The following is a 13,130-nucleotide window of genomic DNA, read 5'->3' as shown; positions in this document are numbered from 1 at the left end:
GGTAGGTAGGTAGGTAGGGAGGGAGGTAGGGAGGGAGGTAGGGAGGTAGGTAGGTAGGGAGGTAGGGAGGGAGGTAGGTAGGTAGGTAGGTAGGTAGATAGATAGATAGATAGATAGATAGATAGATAGATAGATAGATAGATAGATAGATAGATAGATAGATAGATAGATAGATAGATAGATAGATAGATAGATAGATAGATAGATAGATAGATAGATAGATAGATAGATCCCGAAGGAAATTCAAGGATACCAACTCCAAAGTGGAGCAATCTTTAGCCACCTCCCCCACAAAGATGGCATCAAGCTGTGAGTCAGGACTGATCGAGACATCGACTCACTGATCCACAGCACCAGGATATGCAGCAAGGACAGCTGTCAGTCAGACCTCATAAGTACGACCATAAGGTATCAAGAAGAGGTTGAAGAGGTTGAACTATCAGAAGGCAGAACAGCTACAAATACCTTTGGGTCTAACGGGCAAAAGGCAACCATGAAGAATCCCCAAGGAAGTCAACCTCAACCAAATACCTCCAGGAAGTAATGGAGGTCCTGATGAGCCAGCTGAATGAGAGATTCAAAGTCCCAGCTGTTTACATGATGCTCTGCCAGCTATCAGACACCCACTGATATCAAGACAAGAAAGAGCAGACAGATCACAGGAACCACATCAGAGGCCTCTGTCCAGAAGAGTTAAGATACCGAGGAGAATCAGGCCTCTGGTCCAGGACCCGAGCTTGAAAAGGGACCACGCACAAGAAGGCGAGTATGGAAAAATCTATATCATTAATAACTAATTTATTTCTAAAAAAACGTGCCTTATGAAGCTGACTATTCACTTTAGGATAAGTTAAATGTTGTTTAACAGTCAAACAAATGGCTAATGAAGTGCTTTTGTCCATTAAAAAACTGTATAATAGAAATAAAAACACTGAAATCAGTTGAAATGAAGAGAGCTCAGCATGCTGAGAGCTGGAATATTTAATTTGAAGTACAGCATAGAGAGAACTTCAATAGTAGAGAAGGAGATGAGAGGACTTTAGCTAAAGTCTGTAATAAACTGAGCTGAAAATGACGATCCTAAAAATAAATATCAAAGTTCAGGCTGAAAAAAGAAGATAGTTTAAATCATATGCTTGTCTGAAAAGGAAGAAGCGGTTTTAAAGCTCTTTCATCTGAAGTTATTAAAGAGGAAAAGATGAAGACAGCTCATATATCGCTTGATATTTTGGCAGAAATTTCGGTGGAAGTGTAAGAAAATGAAAGAAATGTGCAGATTTGTCTTATATTCTTGCTGTGTTTGCTGCACAATGAGCTTAAAACTGAAAACAAAAGGAGACAAATGAGAAGCAGACAGGTAGATGAGTCAAAAATATGACTTTAATTAAACTGGTGAGGAGAAAATTTAGTCTGTGGGTGATGCCTGTCTCGCTTGTCTTTTCGCCCTGGAATGCACCGTTGGCTGTGTTGGGCAAGAACATGTTTTATTTAGAGCTACCTCTAATGAACTTATAAATAAATGTGAACTAATCCATATGCTGGGTTAGTTTAAATGAAAACACATCTTTTTACCTGTCCAGACGCATTAAAACAAGCTTCACAGAGCGAGGATTATATTGGATACTAAAAACAGAGGTAATAATGACGCGATGTTGTGCAGACGTTGTTTATGTCTTTGACCTTCTTGAATAATGTAAAGACCGCTGCTCCCTTCTACACTGACACATTACAGCCTCCAAACCAGGTGTAGATTAAATGTGGGGTGTATTTTTTACAGGTGAGGAACACAGCATGCTGGTTCTTCTTCTCAGTTCGGTGGTAAAGAGCTCTAAGACAAAGATTCGAATGCTGTAGCAGTGTCAGATAACATGTTGAGAGCTACAAAGCATCATCAGCAGAACTGAAAGTAAATCTGTTTGCATGTTGCAGAAGTGCTGCTTTAAGTATTCGTGATTAAATCACACACATAATGATGGAGAACGGCTCCATGTACCTCCAGCCTCAGTAGAAACACTGAAAGCTTTGCATCTTCATTTCCTCTTCAGCATCTTTCTGTTGGAGTTGGGTTATCCAGAGGATTTTTTTCTGTTGTCTAACTTCTCTAAAAGGTGTCAGAACCTCAGAAAATTAGGAATGAAACAGAACTTGCTGCCTGAGGTTGTAGGTATTACCAGAAAAGAATAATCAATAGCTGTTCCTCTTCATGGAGGTGTTCAGAAATAAGGCTGAGATCACTCCAGGATTATTTTAAAAGCACCGATGATCAACAGAGTCAGAGACAAATGTCCCCTGAAACACAGTGTACCTCTTAGATTTGTAATGCATCACTTCAGGTCAGATGAGTAGATTTTTTGTGGCTTTCAAAATGTCAAACTATGTTGTGTAAGACACAAAATACGGATCGATTGCGGCTTCTTATCACAGCATCACGTCATAAAGGAACATAATGTTTTAAAACCAAGCTGTTTTGATTTCTAACCCCAGCCAAGTGACGTTTTTTGGCTAAACTCAACTTGGAAAGGTGAAAGTTCAATCATAAATATGTTGTGTTTCCCTGTAACCAAAGCAACCGGTAAAATGTTTCCCATGAGGCGGCGAGTCGCATCGTAAGAAGAATGTATTTAAGCCCAAATTAAGATGATTTACTAATTCTTACAGTATAAACCCAAAGAATTGTTGAGTTATGGAGAGAACGTTACTCAGAAATGAAAAGTGTTGTCATTTATTGGACCTGAACTTCTGTTTGGAACCGTTACCATGGCAACTAACCTCCCCTTGAACCTCTTTAAGGGGATTTTGTGTTTTCAAAGCAGTAAACACTTACGAATCACGACTGTTTTGATGTGGAAAAACTAATCAAAGTTGTATTTGTTGCTTGTAGAGGCAATACTTGGCAGGACACTTATATTTTTTTCTAGCTTTCCATGAAACAAGCTTTTTCTTTATTGTACTGACAAGGCCTAGCCCCAGAAATTCCCAAATTATGACTTTTTTCCAACCAAACCAGTTAGTTTTGCAGCACTAACCTAACCAACCAGTCGCTGAAAACATTTAACAGTAAAACAATGGATTAACAATCCCTGACTTCAGTTTTCTGACTCCAAATTTCTACCACTCCCTTCAAACATCCACTGAATTCCTGTATTTCTGTGCACATATTTCCCTGAGACCTGAGAGGAAGGGTATGATGAGCTGGCTCAAAACCACCAACCACTTTTCCTGTGTTTATGTTGGGATTTGATGGCTCACAAGTGCTCATCTCACTTCATTTGTCATGCCACGAGCTGTGAATCCATCAGCCTCCTACCTTTGTTCCACCATTTTGCCACGATCACACCATTTGTTTAAACACCAGCGCTCATTCATAAGGTTGGGAAGCCGGCTATCTTTGGCTAATATTTGCTTTTCCTGTCTCACTGCCTGTGACGTTAGATAATAAGAAAGATATGCATGTGCATACACTCCTTTTAACTACTTTTGTTGATGATTCTTCAAACTGAGCAAACAATAAACACAGAAAGGATTGAGGCCCTGAAATCTATACGACTAAACATTTTATGGAGCCATATTATGTCCACACAGCCTTCCAGCAGCAGCTCAGCACACTGCACTGAAGAGTCTCTTGATGTGTCATTTAGTATATCTTCCTGCGGCACCCACTGCTTGGGAATCTATTTGATACACTCAGTTGCATCCTTCGAGCAATACACCCCCGACAGTAGCAGCCTGCTGTTTCCAAAGTTTGTCGCCTTGCCCCTTGCAGGTTTTCATGGGTCGAGACCAAAGCTTCCCGGATCCCTTTGAACGTTTCTTCCAATTTCCTACACCTGAGAGCCAGTTGTATTGGGTTGGGCTGCTTGACTCAGAAGTCAGACCTGAACTGTAGTAAATCATTTACCGAAGTTTTTAAAGTCTGAAACAGTCATCCTCCCTTTAGATTATATGGACAAATCCTCTCTCCGTGCATGATTTTGCTGTTTGACCCCACAGGCCACCACAAAGTGAGAGAGCATCGCTCCTCACTGCTGTTCAACATAAATTCAGACGCTACTTAACACCTCTCAAAAGTCTGTCTGACCACATTTGGGATTTTCTAGATATTTGAAAGTCCTCCAAGATGAATGAACTTTCCCTTTCAACAAATACACATTGAGGTTATTCCAAAGGCTTCTTCTTTTGATAACTAATACAGTAACAAACCATTGTCTTCTCAGAGTGTCAAAAACCACCATTTCTCAGGGACCCTTGTTATTTCTGCTCTGTTAGCCCTGACACAGCAGCACTGCAACATCATTCAGGAGGATTTTCTCATAAACAGAAGACAAAATCAGGTCAGGTTATTTATTTGTACCCGTAGGCAGGTTTGTTTTGCAGCCGGACAGATAACATCTGCACAACAAGATAAAATCTGACAGAATATGTCAAAAAATATTATAAAAAAAACCCTCAAAAACGGTAAAAATAATAATAAAAAAAACAGTGTAATGATTAAAGTGCTCAGCTTCCACAAATAAGGACATTAATATTCAAAAAGGTCAGCCAATAAAATCAAATAAGTAATCAGTTCAGTGATAGCAGCAGAAACAAAGCTGTTTTTGGGACTAAAAACTTAAAATCACAGAACAAAGGATAGGAGTCAACATTTCTAATGGATTTAGCTAAAAGCAGGAGCTGTTTGAGCAAACCGTGACACCAAAGAAGAAAAACGGATTCATTAAAGCAGAATTAAACATGATCGTTACGGTGTGATAAATGTGAAAGTTTCCTTAAACGATGCACATGCTGGTGAGCCTCAAAACAACAAAAGGAGGCTAGAATTGATGTAAAAGGTACTTTTTCCATGTTTTAGCTTGGTAAAATACGGAAAAACCAAAATAATTCCCTAACTTCATGCTCAGGAACCAAGAATACTTGATTTATTCACCATGTCTGGACTTTGTAAAGTACAAATTAGCCAGCTGTCTATCCATAGATCCGATTCTGTGACTTAACCACATCAACATTGCTGCTTTGACAGGTACCAATCTGCAGATAATCAGATGTGATGCACGATGAACCCAGATGCAGGTCCAAAAGTTAGAGTTTTCTACGAAATGATGCTTCAGACACAGGCAGGCAGTGAAGAAGACAAGGAGGCAAAGCTGGAATATCTCCAGAACAGATCCCTGAGGGACAACGTACCTTAAATGGCTTATTCAGTCGTTGCATTCACACTGCAGATAGGAATCTGAGTGGCCTAAAGGTCAACCGGTGGGTAAAAGAGCAGAAATCATGTCGCAAGTCCTGCCAACACCAGGCATTACTGTCGCTCCATTCCTGTTTTGTTTAGGTTTTTAGAGGAAAAGTAGCTTCTAAAATCAAAAAATCTTTCTTTTTCTAGTCTTAATAACCACGCAGTGGCAGATAATGTGTTAAAAATGATTATAATATGACAAATTCTCTTCAGATAATGAGTTCTGATGTTGCTCTCGTACATTCAAACAAACCCAGAGTGGTTATGTGCCTTCGACCAACAACTTTACAGCTGCTTCACATACAAAGAAAGCGTCTCGCTGAAGTAGGAGCTTCAAAAGACCCTTTAAAGCAGTTTTATAAAATAAAATGGGGCACAGTTCCTGCTTTAAGGTATAAAAAAAGACACAGCAGCCTCCGACAGTTACATAAATTATAAGAATTTTAGATAAGAAGAAGCAAAACTAAAGTAGATACGTAAGTAAGTTTATAAGTTTAGAAATTGTCATGAGGTGAGGAGGAGAGCCAGAACTCTACGGTACAACGGCAAGGTTCTGGCAAAGAAATGAGGAAAACCAGGTCTAAAAATAACAAGATGCAGGTGTGGTAATTAGCACCGGAAACCCCGGTGTGAGACTTGAAGGGGAACCAAATACACTGCTTATTTAGCTAAGATGTCTTCTTTGTGTTGTGTCGACACAGAACAGACAACTTAGCAAAGAAGCCGTTTTAAACTGGATCTTTAGGCACTTTGTCACAAAGACACATTTGTTCCCATTTCTTTAGCTGCATCTATGAAAAACAGCAAAGAAAACACAGTTTGACAGACAGAAAATAGGATTTCTGCAGCAACAAGGTGATTCCCAAAGAGCTATTAGCTGAAAACTTGGCATATCTCAGCATGGTGTGCAGTGTGTCCTTAAAACATTTGAGGAAACTGGACAAGTGGAGGACAAAAGAAGAAGTGTCAGGCCTAAAAAACTATCTCCAGCAGATGAACAGGATCTGAAAGTGATGTCCTTAAGAAAGAGGAAAAAATCCAGCTGTGACCTGACAGGACCTGAGAGATGCATCTGGACCTTCAGCTGATCCATCTACTGTTGGCCCAAGCCTCATCAGAAATGGTCTCCATGGAAGGGTGGCTGTCAAGAAGCCGTTCTTAAGGAAGGGAAACAGGGAGAAAAGGCTGAGCTGTGCCAAATGACACAAGAAGTGGACTGAAAATCAGTGGCAACAGGTCTTATGGAGGGATGAATCCTCCCCAGAGCCCGGACCTCAACATTATTGAAGCAGTGTGGGATCATCTGACAGAGAACGGAACAAAAGGCAGCCAAAAACACTGCTTATTTCGCTAAGATGTCTTCTTTCTACACCACACAGACGAGTTCAGGTCATACAGCAACACCGGAGAAGTTTGTGAACCCAAAACTACACGCTTACAGTCAGTTTTGATGGACTTTGGGGTGCATCGTGCACATTCCTGGGCCTGAAGACCAATCTCTCTGGATCCCTCAGCAGCAGGGGCTGCTCTCCGGATTTCATTTTCCAGCTCCGGTTTTATTGCTCTGTGCGGTTCACATGACAAACTCTACAATCTGTGGCACGTTTTTACACGTGCGTGCTGCCAAGCCAGCGATGGAAGGCTGCAATAAAAGAAACAACACTCCTCAAAGTCAATATTTGGAGATACTGTCTCAGTGGGGGAAAATGGACCTCCATAAAAGCTGATTTACGTGTTGAGATTTTTCTTCTGGGGTCCATTTATGCCCTGCTGCTCTTATTACCACTGCGCCCACTGACACTGTTAAGTACCAGTCCTCGTCTTCTGCTGATTTAAATTCCTCCAGACATCCCTCCCATACACTGCAAACACATTAAGGGACTCCAGGCACTTCCAAAGACAGAAGCTCGGGAAACAAGCCAAGAAGAGGCAGTCGTCTGGGTTTCCCATGCGTCTTTTATCCAGGATCAAGCAATCAAACAGACAACAAGAAACATGCAGCAGAGGTAGCTCCTCTGCCTCTTTCCTGCTTTTTGGGAAGAAGCCAAAAAGGCTATCGTGATTATTCCGGCTGCTTGAAGTGACAGTCAAAGTCATCTGCCGGCACCCGCTGAGATGGAGATGCATATATGCATGTGAAGCTGAGCCTTTATTATTTCAATACACCAAAGTTTTTTAACTCACCATCTCACGTACAAGGTTGGCAGTTTTTCTTTTTAGCTTTTACAATGTATGTAGCTGCTGTGCTGCCCTTAAATGATCTGATAGAAAGCAACGTTTCTCATCCCTTCAGCAGACTATGAAGCACAAACTGTGATCAGACCAGTCGGGTAATGAGCCAAAAGCTGTTTGTGCAGCTGCTGACTTTCAACCTTAAAGCTCTCTCCACCCACAGAAACAAAAGTACATATTCTCTTTAACTTTTAACACTGGCTATAAATGACTGTGTATAAGTCCTGATCCAGACCTCATTTCTTTAGATTTTCCTTCCAAGCAGCCAGACTTTCTTTAATCTTTTAAAGTGGTCCTGAGCAATAGTTTTCCAGCTTTCTGAAGGTCTTTCAGAGTTTTTCTTTGGCTGCTTTTTCACTCCAGGAACGTGTTTTTTCTTTGTTAAGCCACTGAACTCTGACCTATGAAGCATTCAGGCAGAAAAAAGGCTCCTAACTCAAGGGATGAACCAGTGTTGTGTCGACACAGAACAGACAACTTAGCAAAGAAGCCATTTTAAACTGGATCTTTAGGCACTTTGTTACCAGCAGCCTGTCACAAAGACACATCATTTGTTCCCATTTCTTTAGCTGCATCTATGAAAAACAGCAAAGAAAACACAGTTTGACAGACAGAAAATAGGATTTCTGCAGCAACAAGGTGATTCCCAAAGAGCTATTAGCTGAAAACTTGGCATATCTCAGCATGGTGTGCAGTGTGTCCTTAAAACATTTGAGGAAACTGGACAAGTGGAGGACAAAAGAAGAAGTGTCAGGCCTAAAAAACTATCTACAGCAGATGAACAGGATCTGAAAGTGATGTCCTTAAGAAAGAGGAAAAAATCCAGCTGTGACCTGACAGGACCTGAGAGATGCATCTGGACCTTCAGCTGATCCATCTACTGTTGGCCCAAGCCTCATCAGAAATGGTCTCCATGGAAGGGTGGCTGTCAAGAAGCCGTTCTTAAGGAAGGGAAACAGGGAGAAAAGGCTGAGCTGTGCCAAATGACACAAGAAGTGGACTGAAAATCAGTGGCAACAGGTCTTATGGAGGGATGAATCCTCCCCAGAGCCCGGACCTCAACATTATTGAAGCAGTGTGGGATCATCTGACAGAGAACAGAACAAAAGGCAGCCCACATCCAAAGAAGAGCTTTGGGATGTCCTTCAAGAAGCCTGGAGAACTATTCCTGAAGACTCCTTAAAGAAATGACAGAAAGCTTGTCTCAGAGGGTTCAGGCTGTGTTGGAGAATAAAGGAGCTCAGACCAGATATTCACTTTAAAACCCATCAGAATTGTAGAAACTCTGTTTCTGTATTTATATTCATGTTTGACCACATTCCAATAAATCACTGCAGCTGTTTTCTGTGTTTCTTGCTATATAAAATGGAATAAATGGTGGCTTAACACCTTTTCCCAGTGGGATCATGGATTTATTTCTACACCTTTCATTCAGTTAGTAATTGCATTTACCCCCTCAGGCCTCCTGTCATTCATTCTCTCTAATTAGCTCTCTTGACCCTCCAAGCATTGCTTTGACCTCTTCAGCTGATAAAGGCGCTGACTTCTGCCTCATCACTTTGGCTGCTGGCTGACATGCAACCAGTGCTAACTGCAGGTCAGATCCTTCTTGGGCCAGAATGCAGGTTGGGACAAAGTCTTTTCTGCACCCGGGATGGTTTATGTCCCATTTAAGCTCAGCTCAGCCCACATGTGGGTCACTTCTAACGTCTAAACAGACTTGTTATAAAAGTGATTGGTATAAAACTAACTGCCACTGGGCAGCCCTCCAGAATACACCAATTAATTGGTGACTCACTGCCACGGAAAGACAATTGTGTCTTGAATGAATTTCTGTTGAACAATGGGCCTATTTAAAGCTGACCGGGAGGCTTGTTGTAAGGAGAATTAATGTTTGAATTAATCAGCACCTAGCTTTGCTTTTCTTCCTCTGTGATTTAGTGTCTGCGGTAGAAAATGGGACAGGGAGTCATAACTTCCAAATGAATCATTTATAATCATTCATCTTACTTGCTGCAAAACGATGGAAAAAACGAATTATCATGCGCCGATATGTACTCGACATGTTTTTCTCCGGCCTTTATCTTTCAAATAAAGCTGGAGCTCTGGGTTTGTGTGAGCCAGCTCGAACACTTAGCTGCCTGCAGGGCCAGCGTTCACACGGGCTGCAAGTGAGGCCCAGAGGACATCTCACATGTATCAGTGACTCTCCCCGGCCTCGGGACAAATCAGCCTCCAATCACCCAGAAATAATTTCCTAGCATAACAGAGCAGGCGTCTTCACAAGCTCCAAGAAGAGAGTCTGTAAAATGACGTCACGCTGAGTCTTTTATCACCCCCCGCCTGCTCCTCAGAGCTTTGGACGACGCATCACTTGGATACACGACCCTGAGGCCTAACTGCTGATGCAACGTGATGAGCTTCTTTTCTGTTATTGCGCTCATCTTTCACACGGCGCCCCTCGCTGACACTCGCCACGAGCTTTGTTTTAATGGGGCAGTTCCACAGAGATGAGAGGAGTGGGGGGTTAAACGGTGACGATCGGAGGGAAGGGTGCTGCTCTCCAGCAGCACGCATGATGACGTTTTAACAAACAAAACAGCAGCATTTTCTTCTTCTTTCACTGAAAAAACAGTATATTCTGGGAAAAAAGAGTCAAATTTAGCTGCTTGGCTCAGGTGTAAAAAGGTTAAAATCATGTCAACAAAGTGCCGGACGAGGATTTATTTTATATGACATGAAGTACGTGAAAACATGGGATATATTCCTTTTTTGCTTCACCTGAGAGATGATGAGACTCGTGCAACAGCATAAAAAAACAGTAGTTTGACTTGAAGTTGTCATATAATGCCCTTTTTAACACTTTTGAACCCTTGTGAACACAATTTTCTGAGGTCCAACTGAGATGCACAACATAGGCTTTGGCCAATATACCTGTTGGTTTAGACACAGTGGCTCTCTGCCTGAACCCTACTGAAACAGCTCACCCTTTTGGTGAGGTCAGCACATGCTCAGCCCACTTCCACCCAGAAAACACAGACATAAAGAAGCTGTTCCTGCAGTCACACCAGAAACACTCCAGCTCTATATATAGATACAGATAGTTACTCTATTGATCCCAGAGGGAAACAGGTTAGCAGTTAGCTGTAAGTTAGCAGTTAGCTGTAAGTTAGCAGTTCGCTGTAAGTTAGCAGTTAGCTGTAAGTTAGAGGTTCGCTGTAAGTTAGCAGTTCGCTGTAAGTTAGCAGTTCGCTGTAAGTTAGCAGTTAGCTGTGAGTTAGCAGTTAGCTGTAAGTTAGCAGCAGATGCTAGCAAACAATGCTTTCTCATCAACAGTAATGGACCAAGCTGGAGATGTGCACAGCGTAACTCGTAGTAATGCATGAGTACCGTTAATTATTGCGTTTAAACATCTATTAAACATTTGTACAGACCTACATCTTTATCAGAAACATGCCGATAATGTAACGCTAACACACAGAGAGCGGTACACGGTGTTCAGTGTAGCAGCGAGAGTGAGGAGAGGACCGGTGTTGTGTTGGAAACACACCTTAAACACAGCTGCAGGTTGTCTGAGTTACAGAACGGAACCGTTCAGCTAGAAAGCTTCAGCTAACAAAGTAATGTGGGAACAATAATGTTCATCTTTCAGAAAGGAACAGCAGTAACTCCTTAGAAGTTGGTGTACGCCATCTTCATTAGCTAAGCTGTTAGCGTTAGCTGCTGCTAAAGGACTTTACAAGGTACTAACCACCTTTTTATTGACATAACCAAGGTTCTATTTCTTAAAAGTCCAGCAGGAGTCCAAAATAAACGTTTAATTTAAACCAGGTGTGCAGGGAGAATAATAAAGTCAAGATAAACCAAAAGGATACAGGCGGCTAGTTAGCGTTCCTAACTCGGATGAAATGACTTGAAGCTTCTACCACAAAGCGGTATAAACAGTACAGGTTGAACTGAGTGCCACTTCGATGCTGGTTATCATCTCAGAGCAGGTTAAGTTTCCTGCATATCTTGCCATGGCGATACATCCCAGAAAGAGTGATGACCTGAAGTCACCTGCTGAGCCACTTATCCTGGTTCTTATTACAGGCCCCTGGAAGACACGATAACTGCTGGTCTAATCCTCTTAATGGCCAGAAAAAGTGTTTAAAGGCTTCCTTCATTTTCTGCTTTAGTGTAGAAAAGGATCCTTTGGGAAAAAAGGAGATAATTCCATCAGATAACTGGGCCTAAAAGTAACGATAACAGCGATAAAAAACAGTATATTTAAATTAGCCAACCTTGAGTTGTTATCATATCTACTTATTATTAATATCAGTATTATTGCCTGCATGACATAAAGCAGTTGGCAGAGAAACGAATGGACACTAAAGCTGTGACGTACAAACCCACATCACTGCTTATTTTTCTGTGGTCTGATTCACTAAATCCTCATAAATTCCTCCCACCGTCTTTCCTTAATTTTGTGACATTTTTCATTGGGAGAAGAAGTGTTTAAAAGCTTAAAAGCTGTTATCCAGGTGAGGTCCAGGCAGTGGCATGGTCGAATGTTTGTGAGAAATGTGAAAAACTGAAGCTCCGACCAAGGACTCGAGCTATTGGGCACTACTTGTCTCCACCTTATTTGAACTTTCTTGGCTTATTCACCAAAGTGCTTATTAATAATGCTGCAGCCGTGCGTCACAGCAGCAGCTTTGACAGCATTTAAGTATCTAAAGATATTCCTAAAATGATCATCCTCTGGTGCAGATATATAGATGCTTTCGATGAAAACATTTCCCACAGTTAATGATGCAAAGCGCCGGCTTTACGACCGATTAAAACATTTATATATGTGTCTAAATTCACACCACTCAGAGAATATGAAACGCATTTCAAGTTGTACTCGAACGAAAAGGTAAATAATCTCTTGTGGTGTTTTTCAAAAGTGATTAAAAGAGTGATTAATGTCCCCGCTGCATCTGCAGATGATGGGAAGGCGGACGTGTTAATGGGGGGAATTAGTTCAGCTGCGTGGCCACAGAGCACCGAGAACAAACCAAGCAGGCTATAACATTACACTTTTACAGATTCTGCCAGAGGGTCCTCTGGGGTTCTGCGAACCTGCCGTCTCTGCTGGCCACCTCGATTAGCGGCTGACCTTTCATTTTGGTCTGTACATCATCAGTGAACCGGGGGGGGGCACTGAGAAGAGGCGCTGCAGCAACTTCCAATATTTCATATCGATTCCTGTTGCTGTGAGACGTGCATCAGAGCAGAATCTGGGAGAATGAAAGTTTGTGGTTTACTCCGTGCTCTGTGACAGTCGGCTAACTTCACACAGAGTTTGCTGCTGATAGTTTTGTGCAACATGGCAGGATATTTATCAGATTTTGACAATGTGAACGACGACTTTGAGTACGATGGACGTTCTTACCGGAGTAAATAAGCTGTGCTGCAGCCATGCTGTGGATGAAGTGGTCCCAGTAGAGTGCCTGTGTAGAAATCTCTCCATTAGCTCTCCTATGGCAGCAAGTAGCCACATAACAGCAGCTATGAGCTAACAGAGCTATAGCACACGTTCATTCATTCATTCTTCTTAAAGTGTTGGTGAAATAAAGACAGATAATGCTTTATTTAGATATTTAGAGGCTGTATTTTCTATGCCCTGCTCTTTCCTGTT

This window comes from Leuresthes tenuis, unplaced genomic scaffold, assembly GCF_036924035.1.
Source record: "Leuresthes tenuis unplaced genomic scaffold, fLeuTen1.0.hap1 SCAF_15, whole genome shotgun sequence".
NCBI classification, from domain to species: Eukaryota; Metazoa; Chordata; class Actinopteri; order Atheriniformes; family Atherinopsidae; genus Leuresthes; species Leuresthes tenuis.
Note: the sequence above shows the minus strand (reverse complement) of the source record.